Source organism: Nesoenas mayeri, assembly GCF_963082525.1.
Source record: "Nesoenas mayeri genome assembly, chromosome: 16".
Classification (NCBI taxonomy): domain Eukaryota; kingdom Metazoa; phylum Chordata; class Aves; order Columbiformes; family Columbidae; genus Nesoenas; species Nesoenas mayeri.
In genome coordinates this window covers 6,424,985-6,446,132 of record NC_137562.1, presented here as the reverse complement: position 1 = coordinate 6,446,132, position 21,148 = coordinate 6,424,985, and the positions used below count along the sequence as shown (strand labels likewise).

The window sequence follows — 21,148 nt, the reverse complement described above, 5'->3', positions numbered from 1 at the left end:
GATTATTAATTCTATGTGACTTAAATATATAGGCTTCTTAATAAATGCTTAGGAGAATGACAAAATCACAAATTATATCGGTGATCAGTAGACAAGATATAAAAATATGATGCTTCTGGCATTTTTCTGACCAGCTGAATATTGCAAGCAGGATTATACAGAAAAATCCTTAGAAATCCCTTATTCTTTTTTCCTATTGTCTGTCTAGACTGTCTAATCTGCACTCAAGCTTCCAGAAATGGGGAGAGGATTTGTAGTTGCTTTCAGACTTTATGCAGCACATCGTGTAACTCTGGGAAAGAGCAGCAAATGACACAGAGAGAACTGGGTGACCAGCATCAGGGGGAGACAGCAGACTGAGGTTCAGCTCCGACAGAAATGTGGCTGTGGAAGAGACTGAGGCTGTGAGTTCCTGAAATCTCTGCTCAGCTCTGATGCTGCTTTGTATATGATCTTGAGAACTTGATTTCTGTCTTACATGGCATCAGGGATCCCTGTGAATGTTGTTTCTCTACTGCACTGATGTGCAAAAGTCTGTTCTAGAAAGGAACCTGTAGTAACAACTTCTTCAAAGAAAGGAAACACAGGCAAGTGAAAGATTTGTGCATTGTTTTTCAATATAAACATTAATTTCTCTGTGCTACAGCACAGGGAAAAGATCGGTCTCTAGAAGACTTCAGTGAGGTCTTGTTAATGAACTTTGGGATCCTCAGATGAAGAAACAGGAAAATTGTCATGGAGAAGAAAATGCAATAAAAATGCCTTAAGTTTAATGATGCCCAGGGCAGGACAAACATCACAACTGTCTCCTAATATTAAGAAATCCAAAGCAACTCTTTTGGAAGGACTGTGGTTCCCCTGGATGCAAATGGCAGTAAGTTAAGTAAAGATGACAAGCGCAGGAATAATTCATCACACGTTCTTATCGGCTTACCTCCATTTCTTGCCCGGCCAGACTCCTGTATTGCTCATAGTCATCATGCTGCTGCTGCTCCCCCAGAGTCTGGAGAAAGCGAAGGCTCAGCAACCGTGAAATAGTGAGTGCTGCTATTTAGAAATTGTCACTGGATGTCTCTGAACTGTCACCTTTCATACTTTCAAACATTACTGAAACATTCCCCAAACATCTCTTCTTTCTCTAGAAATGTTTTAATTTTACCTGAGTTACACCTCAAACTTGCTGATGTTTACTTTGTCGCTCCGAGCTCCTCCCATACAGATGCTGCAGAAGAGAAACACTTGATGCTGTTGCCAAAAATGAGATGCTATGAGGATGTGCCTAGTGGTGAGTGGATGTATCTTTAAAGGAGCATCTTGCTGCTTCCTATCCCAAGGCCCCTACAGAACGATGTGTCTCCCTGCGGGATGTGCGGATCCCACCCGCTGACCAAGTGCTTTGCCTTAGGCAGCAGACAAGCCTCTTCTCTGCTCCTCTTCACAGCCCTGAAACCTAGCTGGTGTTACATTTTCTCTCAATGAAGACAGTGAAGGAATTTCTGTTAAAATGTGCAATTTATTGATGGAACTTCCACAGCTGTGGTGAAGTGGGTCCCTCCAGGCTCAGGCAACACCTGAGTAAAGTTTTGTGCTTGTGTGTTACATCAGTGCTTCTGGAAGCTTAACGCCACTATTGATCGTGCTTTACCTGTGAAATCCAGCCTACAGCAGGCCTCCCTATGGAAAGTGAACATTGAAACTCAAGAGCAAAGACCTATCATTACTTTGGCATTGTACAAATAACTTGTTAGCTCAAGGAATTTTTAAATCAGAAAAAAAAAGAGCAGGCTTGTTGTTATACCTGTTCCATATTTATCAATAGGCAACAGTAGTGCAGAACACTCTGGCAATCATTACATTCGTTTCTTAAAGTGAATCACATGAACAGAAATTGTTAAATGCCAGAGTACAATGTAGCTTATAAAACCCAACAGCCATCAGGAAACTTGTACTGATTGGGCTCTTAGATGTTGTTTTCCTCTTGCTTAGGAAAGAGAATTGTAGTCAGCTTGCAATCTCCCCGACATTGTTCATGAAGGAAGGAGACAAAAAGTACCAATGAAACAGAATGGCTGCAATTTAGTTAATTTTATGCAAAACACAATCAGCATTCAAACTGGGAGTTACCAAGCAGAACTGTATTGATAGAGAAGCCAAAATACTCTCTGTGCATAAATGGTGAAATATTAAAACAAAATTTGAAAGAGACTCCTGGAACTTGTGTAACTGTAGACCAGAGAAGACACAAGGTGACGTTCAACACTATCAAACGCAAGAGGAGTTCAGAGAGGCTGCACTTTAATCCCTGACACCCCAAGCTGTGCCCCTGCGTGGTATGAACCACAGCAGCTCTGGGGCAACAGAGCCCTTGTATCAGTGAGGAAAAATAGAAACTACTTTTCCAGAAGAGTGATTAGAAGAGAGGGTGATTGCCTATAGAAGATGGCTGCAAAGGATCTGTGCTGAGGAGAGGGTGGAGAGAGAAGAGCAACAAGGAGGTACCAAAGGCCAGAGAGAAAGGGAAAGAATTGCAGATCAGCTGGGGAATGTAATCGTGAAGGTGACAGCTATGCAGAGATCTGCTTTCTAATCCGGAGACCCCAAATTTGATGATGGTGGACCTTGATTCCCATTTTGCATTTTACTTAGCGTGATAGACTGCTGTTAGCATTGAAGTTAACTAAGCAGACACAACATGCTTTTGTACAGAGCAGTGTGCGCTCCTCTTTCCCAAACTTCATGCACCCCACTGAAATTTTCTGATTAATCAATCTTTGTGCCCCAAATCCCTGAAGCCTCCAGTGTCTGTGTTGTCTGTCTATAGCATAATCTCTGCCTAGAGCAGAAGCCGTGCGTGCTTCCTCTGCCTTCATTTTCTGAAATTGCAGTGTTCCCTGAGTTGTAACCACCAACTGTGTTCAAAGACAACCAGAAGTCATTTGTGAGCCATGACTGAGGATCACGCTGACCATCGACATTTAGAAAGGATATTGGTTTGCAGAGGGAAGCCAAAAGCTACTCACTTTCTGCTATGCTTCCAGCATCCCGTTTAGGTTGGTTTAATGCCCAACCTAGGCTGCAATTGAGGTTAGTGCTTTGGTTTTCCTTCAAGTTTCAGTTCTCCGTACACTGTTCTGTTTGCAACGTTTGCTTGACATGACTGTCTGGGATGGTTTGATGGTGTTTTGCTAGAATTCCTGCGTGTACAGAAGCTAATAAAGGAACTGTCAACTTGGAAAGCCCATCTTAAAATATAGTCCTGTTGGCTTGGGATAAGAAACACAGAGATCCCTTGCCCAAGCCTCTTCCATGGAATTTGTGATGCTATTTCAATTCCTGTGGTTTCCAGTAATCAAACAACCACTGGGGTCAAGCAAAAGTCAAGGTATAAAAATTTGCTGCTATGAGCCTCTTTACGTATAAGCTGGCCATATGTTAGAGGTATGATTTGGGCTATAGCCGTTGTCTTGTATCTCTTGATGAGTGTATGTATGCATAACTCAAATGTGTGTGTGTGTATGTGTTTGAATTACAGCCTGTATTGATTGAATTGGTCTCTGATAATAAACAGTATAAATAAATCAGATAGGAGTTAAAGCATTGATGTGCTGTAAGGGAGGAAAAAATTAAATTCAGTGCAGTAACCTTGAGCAGAATGTAATTTCAGAAGTGCCTTAAATATGCTGATGATATAAAATAACGGCTGAGGAAGCTGGAGGAGCAGGAGGGTAGGGGACAGAGGAACAAAACAAACTCATTCAAAGTGATTTGGATTTATCAGGATAACAGGCAGATAAGTGGCTTATGCAGTTTATTGTAAGGAAGTGTGAGGTAATGAGGCCGAGGACCAGAAGTAATAGAGTCCAGTTGGAGAGCAGCGTGGAATACAGATCAGAGCGTGGTGAAAAGGGCACACGCTGCACTAGGCAAGTCTTGTCCAAGGTGAACAGTTGTCCTGATGTTTCTCCTCCCACAGAGCTCAGTTCTACAGCTGCGCTCACCGCAGGGCTGAGAATGGCTGCTCCTGCTAAAGAGGTTCCTGTTCAGCATCATCAGTCCGTGAACTGGCTTGCAAACAACAGCTGGGTTCACGATGACCTTTCTCTTTGAAGATCTCCACGTATAGATGTCGCTCTTTCTGGGAGCAAACTAAGTAAAGCAAAGAGGAGGATGGAGGAAATACAGCTGTGAGTTACAGGGACAGAGTCAGGCCTTGGCTATTGGTGTAAAAACATGCCGGAATCCCTTCGTGCTGGTTTGACCAAGCGAAAATCCTTCAGAGGCTCTAAGATGCGTATCTGCTAGTTGCGGGTGAATAGAGGAGAATCCAGCTTTTGATGGTACAGGAAACATCTCTAACTGAGTTGCCTGATAGTCCATCACACTGACTTTAGACTAGAAAAATCATGTGTTGTTTCAGACTGATGGCCGCGCTGCTGGGCCACAGTGAAGCAAAGAGAAACTGGTCAGTCTTTCCAGTTGGCTTATCTGGAAGCAGATTCCATGCTTTTGAAAGTACTTGTTTTCTGGTTTTCTTTCCTCCTTTTTAGTTCTAATGTCTAATTATTTTTTTGTTTTATGTTCCGTTTGTCCCCTAAATTGTAAGCTTTAGATTTTTCTCAGTTGTGGTCAAGTAGCTCTTGAAACCAAAACAAAGCAGAAATAATAGAAGGAGAGCTCTCTGCATTGAAGTCTGTTGATGTCCTCTCAGCTTTCTTCATTCTGTTAGATAACATATTAACTACCCATGTTTAAAAATGCTTTTTCAAACTTGACCCTTATTTTCACAGAAAAAGAAAGGTAACGTTCCTGTCTTACATTTTACTGTCTCAGTTTTGTTTATGTCTAGAAAAATTGCCAACGGTTGGTAACTTCCCGTATCTTAGTACGCAGGGCGTATCAATGACACATAGACTTCTCTTCTTTGAGGCCTCCCTGCTTGGTGCTGCGTTAGATGGAAATCCATTGTTGTCCCGAAGCCGTCGCTGCGTGTGTTCTGTTCACCAAAGCTCAGTGAGGAGCTACAGGGAAAACCCAACTGGGAAGGACAGAAGCTCAGGCCAGTCACAAATGGTAACTTGATCTCATAGCCTAATCGTTATGTCACAGCAGAATTGAGTCATGAGCTGGGAGCGGTGAAAGGGTCCTTGGGGAAATAAGAGATGCACTTGAAATATTCCCTTTTCTGAGTCTCTTCAGGATTTTGTGGCCTTTGATTAACGTGCTGCCTGGTGCAGTGTCCCTGGAAGGGTGCTGGACACTCTTTGAGATGCGTTCAACCCCCACCCATTGACTTACACCTTCCTGGGGTTACTTATGTTGCAATAATAATAATAATGAAAGAAAGATGACCTCCAGGTACTTGTACCCCACGTTTCTGTTACCCGTTGGTTCTCCACAGCAAACGGTCAGCGTTAGTTAAAATCTGCATCCGTGGAGTTGTGCTGTCAGTTCAGGCTGTTGTCACACACTTAGCTAATACCCTCTAGTAATTTTATTTCTTATTCGCATACACACTTAATGTCCTTAGTCATTAGACTGAAAAATGTTAACCTTGTCATAGTTAGTGACTGGAAGCAGAAAAGTCCATTTAATTCTCAGGGGAATGAATTCTAATTTTCTGCTTGTCAGAAAGTGACATTTTACATATTTTTCTCTTTTTTTCCACCAGTTTAGTGCTAAATTTAAATGTGTGTGTCATAGGAATAGACCTTTTGTCTGTGCTAAACACCCCAAAAGCCTTGGCGGGTGTCCAGTGTTTGAGACTGTTGACCAATAGCTGCTGCTGGAGCTCATTTCATGCACTGAAGAGAATGGGAGGTGAGAATGAGAAGTTGGAGATAAGAGGTCATTGCAGAGGGCACATTAGCATGCACGTCAGAATGCATATTTTTTTCCCCTAGAAAATATGGTTGAAAAGCAACTCATCTGGAATAAAATATCCAATAGAGAAACAAATTATGTTAATCAAGCAGGCTAGTACTCATATTTGTCATTAAGATGTGACACCTTCTATTTAATGTCACAAACTACTGGGAGCCTTTGAAAAATGTACTGATTGGAAGGCAAGTTGTCTGTAGATATTTAGTTCACCATGCTATGAAAGGGAATAACTTGTGTCTTGAAAAATAGATCGCATTTGTGGCAAAGAGAAAGAATCCTCCCACAGATTACAGCTGCTGGCTGCATTGTTGTCCTGGTGGTCTTATCTCATCAGTGGATATTTGATAAGGTTCTTTTTTTTCTGGTACATCTCCATAAGGCTGTTCTGAGGAGGACATTGCGTGCTGGGAGCTTGATGTGTTTTGAGAAAGAGACACCACTACAAAGAACCCCGAGTCTAAATAGCAAAGATGGATTAAGTAAAAATGAGGGATGGTTATTTTGCTTCGTACAGATGGGAACTGAAGCAAGGGAGAGTGACTGTTGTGGCCAAAGTCACCCTGGGAGTCCGTGGAATTGCATCCTGATCTTTGAAGTCCAATTTCAGTATCTTTACTTTCTGTTCCCTTGCTGCTGGATGTAGATTTAATATGCACATGTGTGATGAGCCAAACATGCTCCGCATATGTTTAGCCAAATTCTGACCTTAGGGACATGAGGCAAGCTCTCCCTGATCTCGTTAGCAGTGCTTTCATGGCTGAATTCAACCCAAAGAGTCCAAAACAGTGCTGGCATTTAGTTTATGAAACTGAAGCCCCTCCTGGGCCTGAAGTTCGATTCTTCTGCTTTTTGGTGTTAAAACAAACTCGAGCTTCTCTGTGAGTTCTGGAGAAGAGTTGGCAGGTTGGTGGGTAATAAACTACATGGCTGATTGTCTGACCTCTTGTATTGTCTGTGCACTGCATGCTGATTAATGATTAGCATGTAACAAATTAATAAATCAATACCACAAACAAACCATCCATTACAGTGGCCTGTTTCTCTCACCTCTGGGAGAGGAGAGAGAGACTCACAGGCATTAAATTCTTCACTGGCCACAAATGCCTCTGGACTATGTGCTGTCTTGATGCCTTGTGGATATGATGTATAGATGAGATTTGTTATATTCTATAGGCAATTTGGTATGTGCTGAAAAAGATGTGTTGCCAGAGAGGACTCAGCTTTGCTTGTGGCTATAGCCAGGAAGGAAATGAGGTGGGCAACAACGTGTCCCTGCCCAAGTGAACCAGTAAGTGCTGTCCTTCCCTGTTTCTGCTCCAGCCTGTCAGCTGCATCTTGCCTTCTACTATGAGACCATAAATCTGTGGGGTTTGTTCATCATGCAAATATAATGCTAAGATGGAAGCTGTAATGGCCATGATGGGGGGCACAAGGAATTACTGCAGCTTTCATTTAAACAAAGAACATGACTGTGCTCTGGCAATAAGAGCATAATGGCTGCTTATTTTTTCCAGACAGACACTGCAGCTCACTGGGGGTTTTTTTTTTGGGCTCTTGCTTTATTTTTGTTTTCGCTCCAGCTTTTAAGGATGAGAATGTTGTGTCTGACGCATGTCAGCAAGCAAAGGAGATTCATGAGCGTAGCCGGGTTCATCTTGCTCCCCGGTGAGGAATAAAGCGCATTAAGCGTCTCTCACTTGCGGAGGAGAAGGGGGGCTGCGCTCGGGCTGCGAGGAGCGAGGCGGCACTGCCAGCTCTGGGGCAGGCGGGAGCAGGCGCTGCGTGGCACACGCGGCAGGACAGACAGACAGCGCGTGTCACACGGCAGCCTGGAGCCACTGCTCCCAAAAAGCAAGAGACGGGAGGGGGTGCGGAGGTGTGGGGGTGAAGGCTGCCGCGGCTTGTTTGGGTGCGAGACTTCTCCACAGTGATCTTTCTGGAAAGCAGACTCGGGAAAAATGGATCAAATAAAGAGCCTTAATCAAGGAAGTGGAGAGAGAAAATGGCCATTTCTACACTCCCTATATTAGAACTCCAAACAATGCTGTTATCGGAGCTGTTACAGAAACAGTGCTTGACTAGAATACTGCTCAGCCGCGTTTAATCCCACTCTGGTACCTGCAAGGCCTGATCCTGCAGTCAGCTGGTGTCAGTGGAATCACTTAAAAGGACGGGGGGAGGAATGAAGATTCTTTCTGTCGTGTTTGTTTCTTTGCGGTTGCATCTATTTTTGTGCTTGGAAGTTCTCAGGGGTATTTCAGTCTTTATTTCACTTCTTCAGTGAAACAGATAAAGCATGGGAGGGAAAACATAAGGGAAAGGGCCAAATTCAAAGCTGAGTCAAACTCAGGCAACGTACGCAACCTGCAACCACAAGGTGTAATTTACATTAATAAAAACACGTCGTACCGACTAATCACTTCAACATTTTGGCCCAATTTCAACTGCAGCGTGCACCTCACCTAAACCAGGGTGCATAAGGTTATCACATGATAAAGAAACAATAGAGCTTGGACCAGACCTAGGGAGCTGCCTCACAGTAAAAACGGTGAAACTGCATCTCCATTATTAGAATTCATTTCCTGGATTCCAGGTTTACTGATGTAACCTCTTCATTCCAAAACAACTAAATGAATAAATACAAACTTGGAAATCCCAAGCTTGCCTTATTATTGCAATAAGTGTGCAATGCACACTGAATGGCGATAGATTTACGGTCCTTTGCCTTAAAGTGAATTTAGTGCAACTTCAGTTGGGTAAACTTAGTATTTGCCTGTGTCTGATCTAAAGTTTCGATAGGCACCCAAGTATTCAAAGGTTTGGGTGCCATAGGGCTTTAGATACACTGGAAATGCCTGAGGAACAGGTAAGGTGCCCCAGGTTGGAGCTGTGTTCTGGGAGGCACAGAGACGTAGGGAGTCGGGCTGGAAGGCATTTCAAACTTCTATTTTCTGTCTCTGCCTGTGGCCGCAGCAGCTCACACCTGTACCATGGAATACCTTCATGCTGATTATTTCTAAAAGTAAACCTGGTACTTAAAGTGTATTTATTTATTATAGACCATTTCAAATTGTGGGGAAATGAAGCCAGAACTTGGGCAGAGTTTTCTTAGTTTGTTACTAGGAAATCAATAACCTAATATTCACTGAAATAGAAAAAAAGAAATGCACCATTCTTCCTGAAACATGATTACCTTTTTCTTAGCTATCATTAAAATTCTGAGCTTTTTGTTACTGACACAAGTCAGGAGTAATAAACCTGAATGATATGAAAGATTTGACAGGTAATTATCATCAGAGATACTCTCAAAAAAAGATACTTTAATGTATTGTACTATAATGTACTTAGCACATCTCTTCCATAAAATGTAACCTCTATTATGCATTTCCAAAGAGTAGGCAGTGTGCTTATTCTAAGCACAGATTTTTCACATGCTCTTGTCTCTCAGAAAAAAAGCACCAAGAAGTAACAACCAGCCTTTGATGGTTGAATTTCCTGTGCTGTTGCTAAACACATAGTGAATTTTTTTGTACTTGTAGGTTTACTAAGGCTATGTAATGTTACTTTTGAGATCAACATACTGATTGAAGAATAACTAAAGCATTAAAGGCTGGAAAAGTCTTACCCTGGGGATCAGATGTAAATGACGTTCTGAAGAATACATTTGTCCAGCTGGAATTTGCATGTTACAGTAAATATAGTTGCATTTGCTTAAATGATGAGGAATTAAATTAACCTGCTGTGTTTACTCTTACAGTTATCAGATGGTCTGACCTCATCCCATCCTTCTCTGAACAGCCGGTGGACTGTTGATGAGCTGCAGTGTTGCGTGGTGGCAGCTGGTGATGGTGCGGAGGAAGATGCTGCACAACCCTGCTGATGAGCTCCATGCTCTCTGCAAGCCCTGCCCTCAGTGCCCAGCGGCTTTACCACCATCCTGAGATGGTTTTGCACATTTGATACCCTGTCAGAGCCCGTGACACCCAGCACTTAGGCTGGTAAGTCTGTCTTACTTCGAAGGTGGCAACGCTACGTCTTTCTGTGCTATGAAAAGCTGCCCTGTGGTACTCTTCAGGTTCTATCGGGAAATCATGGAAATCAATCCACCACTGAGGCACACAGCAAAGGGCTTTATTTTAACCCATTTGAACGTTCTCTGTGTTACAGAGCAAGTTCTGAGACCTGTGTGAGCAGCAAGGCAAAATTGTCTCCAATCCATCTGACAAAAATAATGATCCTTTCCAGTGTTTTGCTTCACTGGTGCAACATGAATCAGATTTGTGTTGTTTCCACAAAGTTTCTGGTTGTGTTTTGAGTTTATTTCTCAATATTGTAGGTCTTTTCCAGGTGCGATAGAGCAGACTGAAGGGGCGACGTTTTGTTCACTGGCAACCGGAGCAGTTTCACAGCACAACGGTATCATTTTCCAGTACAGTTAAGTTTATTATACTCTGGTGCTATGAAATGGTTTGAGGTGCTTTCAGCTAGTTAAGTTAACAATTTGATGGGATGTGAAAACCACAGGAGTCAGGAAGAAGGTAATAGTCTGTGAGCGGCCTTATCTGCCTTGCTGCACGAACACTTCTGGTTTCAAGGGGAACTAAATACAACATGTTTAGGAACATAATGCAAGAAGTAACCTGAGTCGGTCTTCAAGTGGGAGTGGAGATTTCTGCTCTGTTTGCCAATGACTGTGTTAGACTGTCTGTCGCTTTGGTGCTTTGTAGAACATGGAAGAAACCACAACAAATCCTTCACTAACAGGGGAAATGATGTGTGTGAATGGGGAACCGTTTCGCAAAAGAAAACAAGAAAATCGACCCTGTCTGTTTTGTTGTTAGGCAAATGATGGCAGAATTTGAGGTGCCTCGGGCTGACAGAGTGGCCAATAGCAGGAACTGGAGACAGTGATTTCTGCACAAGCTCAGCACTGCAGTGGGCATCCAGCAGGACACGCACAGCACGGAACTTTGTAGAAGGGTCTCATGCAGAACAGTAAATAGATTTATTCTCTAAGTGGCCGCCTTTTCCAGTAGCTTGATCAATTGGCTACACATATGCCGTGGTTACTTTCCATTCTGCTTCTTTCAAAATGTGTAGCAACGCTTGTGTGGTGACTGCAGTTTGAGTGGTGCTACTTATTCAGAATCACCATTTCGCTACCATCTATTCGAAAATCTTTATTCTTTGATGCAAAATGCATTTTAAATAAATAATAATCTTTCAACTCCGAGCTGCTGGTAAAATATATTAATGAAATTATAAATAGCAAGTGCCAGTTCTGTGCCAGTTCTAACAGCACAGAAAAGAACACATGGTGAAGGAAAACACACCAGGTTTTTGTCACCCAATTTTGTTGTTTATAAAGCAAGTGCTTGTGAGAAATATAATTCAAATTTCATAGTTCTTCAGCTGAAATACAAGCCATTTAAACCTCTGCTGTTATTTCATCACACACCCAGGAAAGTGCACGTAGGCACACGTCCATGGTGGCAAAAGATGCGACTTATTTTCATGTCCAGCTGTGGTGACTGTGTATCATGTACAGTAACATCTTTGCATATGCAATTCTGAACGCATAGTTCCTTTGTAAAACGAGCCTGTTACCAAAGAACAAATTTATCTGAAACAAGTGTCAAAAGACAAGGTGGCTTTAGATTTCTGAAAAATTTTAGCAAAGACAACATGGAAATAGACTGGCACATAGTTTTCAAGCTTTGGTTGAAAATAAACTGTGAAACTCATGTATGTTTAGGATCATGCCATTCTGCCCTGACATACACAGCAGCACAGGTCTAAGACTTCTATACAGAATTAAAATTATCTTTTCCTGCATTTTTGAAGCAATTTAATTTTGTTTTGCAGCCTTTGCCCAGTGCGTGCACAGAGTTTACTAACACTGTCCTGACCCTGGAGATGGTGTGATATTTCACAGTGTGCAGTGACATTTATGTGCCCAACTTGGCTCCAATAAATAGGTTAATTTCTGCAAATTAAATGCCAGGTTTGAAACATTATAAGGTGACTTAATAATTATGTATCGGCCTTTTGGATTCACAACTGGGGGAGGTGACTGGGCAGTCCTTTGTCAGCTGCAAATCCATAACTTCTACACATTTTTTTCTGATATAAATGGCCAAACTGAAGGTGTTGGGAAAAGTAGTACTCAGGTTTATAGTTCCACATATTCTTGAACACCAAACCCCTGAATACATGTGTTAATTAACCAACAGATTTCTGATAGAAGAGTTGAAATTTTAGACAATACTCCTTACACGTCCCAAATTAGGCTGTATCAAATTATCTCCTGAAGTAGAAGTACTTTAAATGATGGGAAGCCTTACTGTTAGTACAGAGTTAATATTCAGACATTGAGAATAAGATTCAGAAATGTCCAACTGTAAATGCTGGACAAAGAATTTATTTTGGTTTTCAAAATCAAACCATGACTCATACGGATTTGGATTTCACTTCATACAAACATCCACTAGATATTAGGTGCCAGCTTTGGTTCTCCAACATAACATTTTGTAAAAACTGATCTTGAAGCTCCCCTGTCATTTGGTCTAAATCAATGTAGGTTTTTTGCTAGTAAATTACATAGTAATCTTTACTATAGCTGTTTATATAAATCAGAAAAAAGGATCTATGTGTGAGCTTAAAGTAAACTGAAGAACCATTAAAACAAATAAAGGTACAAACCTAGCAATGACAAGAAAGCACACTGTTTTAAAATGTTGTTCTTGCAATTCTTTTACTTGTTCGAAGGACAGTTTACACGTTAATAGCTAAACTGCAATTCAGCTTACATTTCCAAAGTCGAATTCCAAGTTATTCTTTATTCTGTTTTTTAGGTAATGCGTATGAAGCTCTGTACTCTCATTCTGGAGTAATCTTTCCAAAGGATATGAGTCACTTCTCTGTTATTTGTGAAGAATATGGGAAAAGTAAAATATTATTTTGTGGCATTTGGAAATGGATGTAAAAATAAAAAAAATAGGTGGGATGTTGATCATTGTGAGTCATTTCTTGGGAAGAAGGAAAGAACAAACACTAGCTGCTAACCTACCGCTATGAAAACTAGGGATTTACTGCTGACTCAAGTAGATATTGATAGCTGCACAACACAAAGGAGATCTTGCAGCAGGATTAAAGAGGAAACTCTTGCCTCTTTAAGTAATAAGGAGCTGCCTGTGTTGACTTCTTGGAGGCTGCTATTTGTTTAAACAATCTTCTCGTTTAAACACGTTAGCCAATTAGAACTTTATCCTGCCAACAGTTGCTACAACTGTTTCCCTTCGGGTAGGGAATGAAGCACAAGACTGAACTCCATGGCACTGAGGTAGCTCCATCACTGACTCCCAGTGCAACTGCCTCCTATTTCTGAGACTTTCACCAGTCCTGGTTGGTATAAATATGGATATAAACAAAACTGAAGCAACGTAAATACTTTGTAACACATTTGCGTTCTGATCAACTAATGGAAAAAACAAACAAAAACATACAAAAACTGTTCTGATCCCCAAACTGATTTTTGAAAGTGACTTTATGTCACTGTTGCCTTTGTATATTTTATTCATACTATTCAAACAGTTGCACTGGGAATTTCTCACTTATGTAACTAAACAAACTACCTGTAAAGCACGCACAACACAAAAGACAATGCATTTAATAATTATGACTTCACCGTATTTACAATTTACCTTTTTTTTTTAAAGCTGCAGTAGACGCACTATGAAGAAGTCCGATAATTTTATTTTCTGCAGGTGTAGGTTTTTTTGCTCTGTTTTTATTATTGAGGAAAGCTGCTTTTAAGCAGCTGCTTTAAGTCCTGCCTGCTACTCTTCTCTGCCTCTTATTCATTTTCTGTACCAAAGTGATGCTTTTGTGCCAGCACAGGCACTTGAGCAACTCAGTAGTGGGCCAGGTCAGGTGTCAGGAACATGTCAGTCTGTATTTATCTTTGAAAAAGCTGCTGTGAAATTGAGTCTGAATGAAGGCTGGCATGGAGAAACAATTATAAAAACATGTTCTGTCATTACAAAACACATTTTTTGTAGACTTCCAAGAAATATTTTAAAATCATAGTCTTATTATTAAAAATAAAAGTAGTACCTGCTCTGCATTCTTTATATGACTTTATTCATTGTTAATTCTAAGTAAACTTGAAGCAGCATTAACAGGTTGGATGCCAAACATTTCAAAAAATCAGTAACAACTAAAATGCTACATCACAATGTTTGGACTTTACCAAAATGATTGTGCATGTTTACATAAACCATTTTTAAAGCATAAATGTTTAACAGTCCAACAGTTTACTATAGAATGTTAACTTAGGGATGCAAATGGATCCACGTGCCTGCTGTTTCTTCCTGTCAGTCAGAGGGCTCACGTGGCCATTTCAAATCCCTAAAAAAGGCACTTTTGCAGCTGAGGATTTGATAACCACGTTCAAGTTCCAGCCCTGCAACAGCTGATCTCCAGCCAATAAACCCCTGGGTAGTCCTCGGTACTGGAGGAGATGGCATCACCTAGAACAAAAGTGACATGTAGAATTCAATGATTAAAAGGTTTTTTATTGTAATTTCTATCATGCAACATCCTCTTTTGTGCTGCAGTGTGGATGAAAATGAGAATTTATGAAAAATAGTGGTTTTAAATGCAATCTGCTGAATTAATATCCTGAGCACACACTGACATTAATGGAAGGAAATAAGAACTTTAAAAGAAAGCCTAGATGCATGCAAGCTTGATTTATAATACAGGATAGTTTATAATTTAAAAAGTTATTAGAATAATTTAGGTCCTATTCTATAGCAAGGCACAGGGAAAGAGAGAAGTAAAATGGACAAATTCCAATGAAGTAACTAACTTTAATTTATGACCCTTCTAAAAAAGTCCCTAAATAGGTAGGTATGACAGGAAACCAAAAAGTTATTGCTTAGTAGTGTATGTTAGCAGACTTTTTTTTTTTTTCCAAAGAAAAGTTTTGCTCAGTACCTTTCTAAGGGCTTTACTGGCTTTACATTATCAACATAATTTTATTTTCAGTTTTAGATTTTTCCCTTACAGAATAATAATGATAATAATAATATTTAAAATGAGATAGCTTCTCTAAACAGGAGACATAGCATTTCACACTTGCTGTAATGTATTTGGTAGCAATGCAGCTACAGAATAATCATTTTGTGGCCAAATGCTAAAGATATTTCTGACTAAGCTGGCCTTTGCATCAAGAACCACTTAGCTGTTCCACCTTCTTTCTACTTTAAAAGATGGGTAAGCATCAAGTTAATCTGCAACTAATCTAGCTAAAAAGGAAACAAAACAAAAGCCAAGAGCCTCTGTTCACTGACTGCTGTGCTTACTTTGGCTGAATCATCTCAATTGGGCACGTTATATCATTTTAGCATCTGGGGACTTAGCAGAGAAATACACAGCAAGAGAACAATGTTTCAGTTCTCTTGCCAGAGCTGCTTCACTTTGTTCTTTGGCCAAGATTAGAAAATGTTTATGATATTTAGGTGGAGCAGTTCCTCTGAAAAGATAATTTTTATGGCCAAAAGTGCCACCCACTGAGCAGAATAATGAAGGAAATCATGTCCCACTTACGATCTAGGGAAGGGACTACGAAGAAGCAATTATTAACATAACCTAGAGAGAAGAGCAGATCTGATGACTGTTACTATTAAGGCAAACGTGCAGGAGGACACACAGTTCTGAATAAGGACTTAAACTTCACTCTGAAGATGTAAACGGTGATCTAAATAACAGCTAACCCTTATCTTCCTTAGCAAATAAAGATTCTGAGATGAAATTGAAACAACGATCCCTACTTCAGTATGCAAAAGGCTGTGCATGCTGCTGCAGGAGCTGATTTTAGCTGCGCGATTTGTTAACACATGTACACCCCCACTGTGCTGAAGCACAGGTAAACTTGACTGAAACTGGAGGCTTGAGACAAAACTGAAGTAGCTCTAATGGCAGAAATGCTGCCATTTCATTTCTCTGCCATACTCAGCACCAGCTCTTAACATTTGTTTCAATTTAATCTCAGTAAAAGCTTTTACTGCTTCCTCACCTTATGTCCCCATCCCTGGAATCCTTTGAAAGAAAGCCAGTTCAGCAACTAGGAATTTCCAATCTCTTTTGTTTCCTTAATCTTTTCTAAGTGGACTAACCTTCCTTTTTATTGGCATATGCTGCTCCTCCTTTTGTGAAAAGGTTCCTCTCCCAATGTCACTGATTTAGCTGCCTGTGTAGTTATCCTATTCGTTGGTGATTCTGACACGGTACATTTATGAATCAAACCATCCACATGGCACTCTAATTTCCAGCTGTTTGACAACTTTTAGACTCAGGATATATGAATATAAATAATATCATTTCATATTGTTATGAACTGGCTCATTAGAACTGGCTTCTTGCTAATTTGTGCCACCAAATAGGACAGTGGCATCTCTGCTTAAAGAAGACTGTTTTATACACAGCAAGAAAAATGACTGCATCTAAATCAATAGTTAAAACTGAGAGCTAGGGTTATGATAGGCCTTGAAATAAGACATATATTAATATATGTATATTAGAGAAGCGAACGGTCAGCATAAGTGGCTCTGTGAGCAGGCTCTTGTGCTGAGCTGTACAGCTGACCTGTTAGTGGGTGTCACAGAGGAGTGCCTGGGGGAGATGCTTCACAAAAGGATGGTTTTGTACAGTGAAAGCTCTGTGAACTAACCACCATATCCAAAGGGCAATTCCTTGTCTTAAATGAATGCTTTTAAAGCATTGCTCGAGTTGCAAATACAATTTACTTTGACCTTTAGTTAAAGGCCCACCTCTACAAGACAACTGATTTTTAGAGCTTGTGTGGTTTCTTAAGACTGATATTGCTGTATTGCAATTTTAAAATCTAATTTTCTAACCTTAATGTATTTTTCCACAGGTGTCACAGGTCGAACCTGCAGATGTTCTGGAAGCTCTATCTTGGGCTTTGTATTTTCTTTCTTTTCATCTTCAATCAACTAAAACCAAAACATGAACATTAAAAATTGGATTCTTTATCTTTTGCAATATGCTGCAATATCTGATACCTGCACCATTCCCCTCATTGTTGCATCTGAACTTGGTGTTCTTTCCATCCAAAACAGGACTGCTTATCGTAGTGCTTTGGAAATTGTTGTAATGTATTTTTTGTTTTCAGAAAGCGATGTAATTCTGAATTTCAAATGAAAGGCTAAATACTGCTGAGTGATTCCAACTCTCTTAACTGTATCACTGGTCCAAAAATGGTTAGAAATATATCTTACAACCACAAACCAAACATTAATAAATACTAAATACACTTGTTCACCAATAGGAGCAACACACAGTTTGTCAACTTTTCAGCTGTAGATCTATTAGTAATGTGCAAAGGATGAACTTCAAAACCTAGAGCACCAAGGTTTTCAAAGGTGTTAATTTAGATGCATATAGGAATTCCCAAAATATCCTAGAACAGATTAAGTACTTCTAGCCCCATGGAAAGTACATTTATAGCTCATCAATCCTGTTCTTTAGCAATGAAATACTGTGATTTCAAAAGTAACATTATGTGCTACTATATTCTGATATCTAAACATCGCTGAGAACAGTCATATCTCCAAATATTGTCGTTTGTTGTAAATTCCCTCACTGAAAATTTTAATTAGCTAGAACCTTTTCTCCTAGATTTTAAAATTACCATATGGATAGACAAAGGGGAAATATTTTCCTGTCAGTGTGCATCTAGTATTTGTTAACACTATTGGGAGTCATGTTTCTCAAGAGAATTCTATCAAAATATGCATCGCATATAAATTACCATTTGCCATATTTTATTCAGAGGAAAACTGAAACTTTGAACCCATCTTAAAAGTAGTGTGCTTGTTACCTCGGAACTTGGCTTAGTAAAGCATACTCAGTACTTTTCTAGTCCTCTGTGCTCTCGTAATTTTGTGTCTCGATAAATCTGCGTCAATGTAAATTTAATGCGTTGCTTATGTGCCATTCAATTTTACCTCTTCAAGAGGTGTTTTCAAGAATCCCCACTTGTGAGACCACCTCTTGGCAGCTTCTAGTTCAGCTTCAATGTTTCTTTTCCTGAAACAAACAGAAAAAATACTTATGACTTAGTGAGCTTTCATTAAAAAAGCAAAAACAACATGCAAACCCAACTACCAATGTCACAAAGCACTTTAGCCCAAATCTTTAGACCTTCACCTCAAACCAGCAAGTTTATGTGCGAGTTAACAATTGTCTGACACGGAGATAATGGGAAAACGTTTTCCATGGGTTGGAAATGAAACAGCAGGTGTGAACGTGCTACCTGGCAAATTAAGTTTATGTTAGGAATTGGAGATCAAATTCACTATACTTTAAAAAAGAAAGAAAAAAAAAAAAGGAAATAAGCATCAGTGTCCTTTGATACATATTTCATTGACTATTGACTGATGAAACGACCGTTCTGGCTCTTTTCCCCGCCCTCACACCCAGCGGGAGGCCGGAGGGAAGTGCTCCCTGCCGCGCGTGTCCCCTCAGGGCACTGTCACCCCTGGCTGTTTGCAGACAGCAGCTCCCATGGGCACACGCGCTCTGCAGACACAGGCGAACGAAGGAACCAACTCTTTCGGCCTCTGCCCGCCGGGGAGCGGACGCGGAGCTGCCTTGTGCGGGCGGGGAGGGAGGTGGCCGGGACCGTTACCAGATCTCGTCCTGCGCTACGAAGCTGCAGAGCTTCGCCATGGCCGGCTGAGGCGTTGCCGGGCGACGGCCGGGGGCGGGGCGGCGCTCGCGCGGCGGCCGTTGAAAAAGGGCGGGAAGAGCGCGCAATGTTTTCCGCTTGCGGCGGCTCCTTTGTTTCTTCACCAGTGATTTTTTTTTGGGGGGGGTGCGTGTATTTGATATTTTAAAATTATTATTTTTTTATGTTATTCAGTAGGAAAAGATGTTTGGATTAAGACGATGAAAAGCTGTTATTTTGCATGAGGAGTCAGCCGTATTTCAGAAGAGAAGGTGTTGTCTGAACTATGTAATTTACTGATTAACCAAGCTCCCATTAGCAGAAAACAAATACTTGGGTGCCGTTCTGGATACCGAGTTCTTAGGAGCTTATTTGAAGCCTGGACAAGGGACTTGTTCAACAGCCAAAAGCTTGCAGTATTTTTTAATGAGTTTAATGGATGTGAAAAGCTATTGAAGGTGTGTTGTGGGTTTTTTGTTTGGTTTTATTTTAATTTTTTTAATAACAGCTTGTTACCATGTCCAAAGCTCAGACCCTGTGTGCCATCATGGTTGGTTGTTTCTGTTTAGTCTTTTAACTTGCTATTTACAGTTTCTAGCTCTTCTTGGTACACACCAAAATTACCTTTTGGTAATTGTAGTGGGAAATTACATCAGCCTTGTGACATACGGTGTCTTTCTGATCCCTTTTTCTGGTAGGTGTTCTTTACAAACTATGTGCTATTATTAGAAGTTCTGAGAAAGACTTCATGGGCTATACGTAAGAACCCAAAAAATATTTACAGCTTGTAAAAAGCTTGCTGTGTTCCAGTATATTAATATTTTTGGCTCTCCATCAATTTTTTTTTTTTTTGTAATTTTATTTTCTTGATATTGCTTCATAAAACATTTCACCAATGAATGCAGCCAACTGGCTCTTTGCCTTTATAAGTTTAAATAGTTCCCTGACCCCTTTCTTTTTGTCTGGAAACTGGCTTGTGCAAACACACTGTAAATAGTTAATGTGACTTTTTCACACCACTGGACAGTTACTATGCTTATTATAAAATAAATGCAGAAAGGTTTTGACCTAAGCCGAGTGGTTTATAGGTGGTGTGCTTGAATGCTTAATTGCTAGCTTTTTTTTTTAATAGACCAAAGGATCTAAAGGCCTTAAATATTTGAGTATGAGAAGTCTGTATATACATTTATTAGTTGTTTCAGAAGTACTAAGAACCTATTTTTGAGTAAGAAGAGAAAAAAAACTTATGTAGTCCTAAAATTGCAGCTAATACTGCTCTTCTGGGTCTCTAAAATAATCTATCAACAAACAGAATATTTCACTTACAATGCCACTTCTTGATTCTCTAATTGATAATTAGGCTAGCAATTAAATCAGCTGGGTCTACTATCACACCCATAAATGCTTACTTATTGTCCTACTTAATTAACTCCTGCTGCTTAGTCACATTTATCTCAGGAGCCCTCTTGTTACAGCCTTGATGCTTTCTGTGAAAAAAAGTAATTTGTTAATGAAAACAATAAAATTCATCCTTTACTATGTGTCAGGATTTACGCTGCAGTAGCATTTGTCAAGAGAGAATTAAAATTCTTATACTAACGTGTGAAAATAGGACTTTATAATGTTGAGTCTTTCTGGTTTTGTACTTAACTCAATAGTTTTTCAGATGAGGGAATGCAGTAAATGAGTAGTTAGTTTTAGGTCTTATTGGGTTCTTATAAGCACAGGACAATATTAAAATTGCACTATGAGAAAAATAGGATTTTAATGAGCTAATAACTATACTAAATGACTTAGGGATACAGGTCCATTGAGACTCAAAAGTCATTAGCTGAGAGTCTGGATCTTGTAGCTACACACAGCAGCATTCGTCATCACATGACAAACGTTGAAGCAGATATTACATCACTCAAGATACATGTCTAAATAGAATCAAGTCTGAATACTTGGTGCTTCCAAGCAACAATCAGATCTTCTAAGATGGGTCAATTCTAACCTGGATATGGCCATAAATGCCAAAATGCTAATGTTTCCTGTCCTATTCCAATTAGGAATTACCAACATTTTTGGGTGCTCTGTAGTGCTGCTGCTGGTCAAGTGGCCATTCTTTGAGAACTCACAACTGTTCTTCAAGAATTTAACAGCTGTATGTAACTTGAGAGTTCCAGATTAGAATCTCGAGTTGTAGATATCCTTTTCCCTGCGTAAGGCATCACCCTACCACTGGGGGAGCAGTTTCAGTCTTGTTTTTTTTACAGACTCGCTTCTCCCAGCAGACAGTAGAAGTGCTTGCTGTGCTATGCAGCTTGGGATACTGATATGGCTTAAAAATAACCAAGTGGAAACCAAGATGCTTTAACCCAAATACAGTTTTCTGTGTAGCTGTGCAAATGCTTCCACCAGTGTGTGATGGGGCAATGCATAAGGGTTTGGAGGAGGGCAATGCTGGATGATAATGCTAGGTCTGAGTTCTTATGAAGCTACAGCCTTGGGATGTTGTGTTGACGTAAA

At 40.3% G+C, this 21,148-nt stretch overlaps 1 long non-coding RNA gene across 1 annotated transcript; it reads left to right on the top strand.

Moving 5' to 3' along the window:
- Nucleotides 1-2,949: 2,949 nt before the first annotated feature.
- On the top strand, nt 2,950-9,862 carry LOC308046760. Its single transcript, XR_013922918.1, has 3 exons — nt 2,950-3,084; nt 4,927-5,070; nt 9,638-9,862. It is a non-coding gene; the product is annotated as an uncharacterized lncRNA (long non-coding RNA).
- The last annotated feature ends 11,286 nt before the right edge of the window (nt 9,863-21,148 follow it).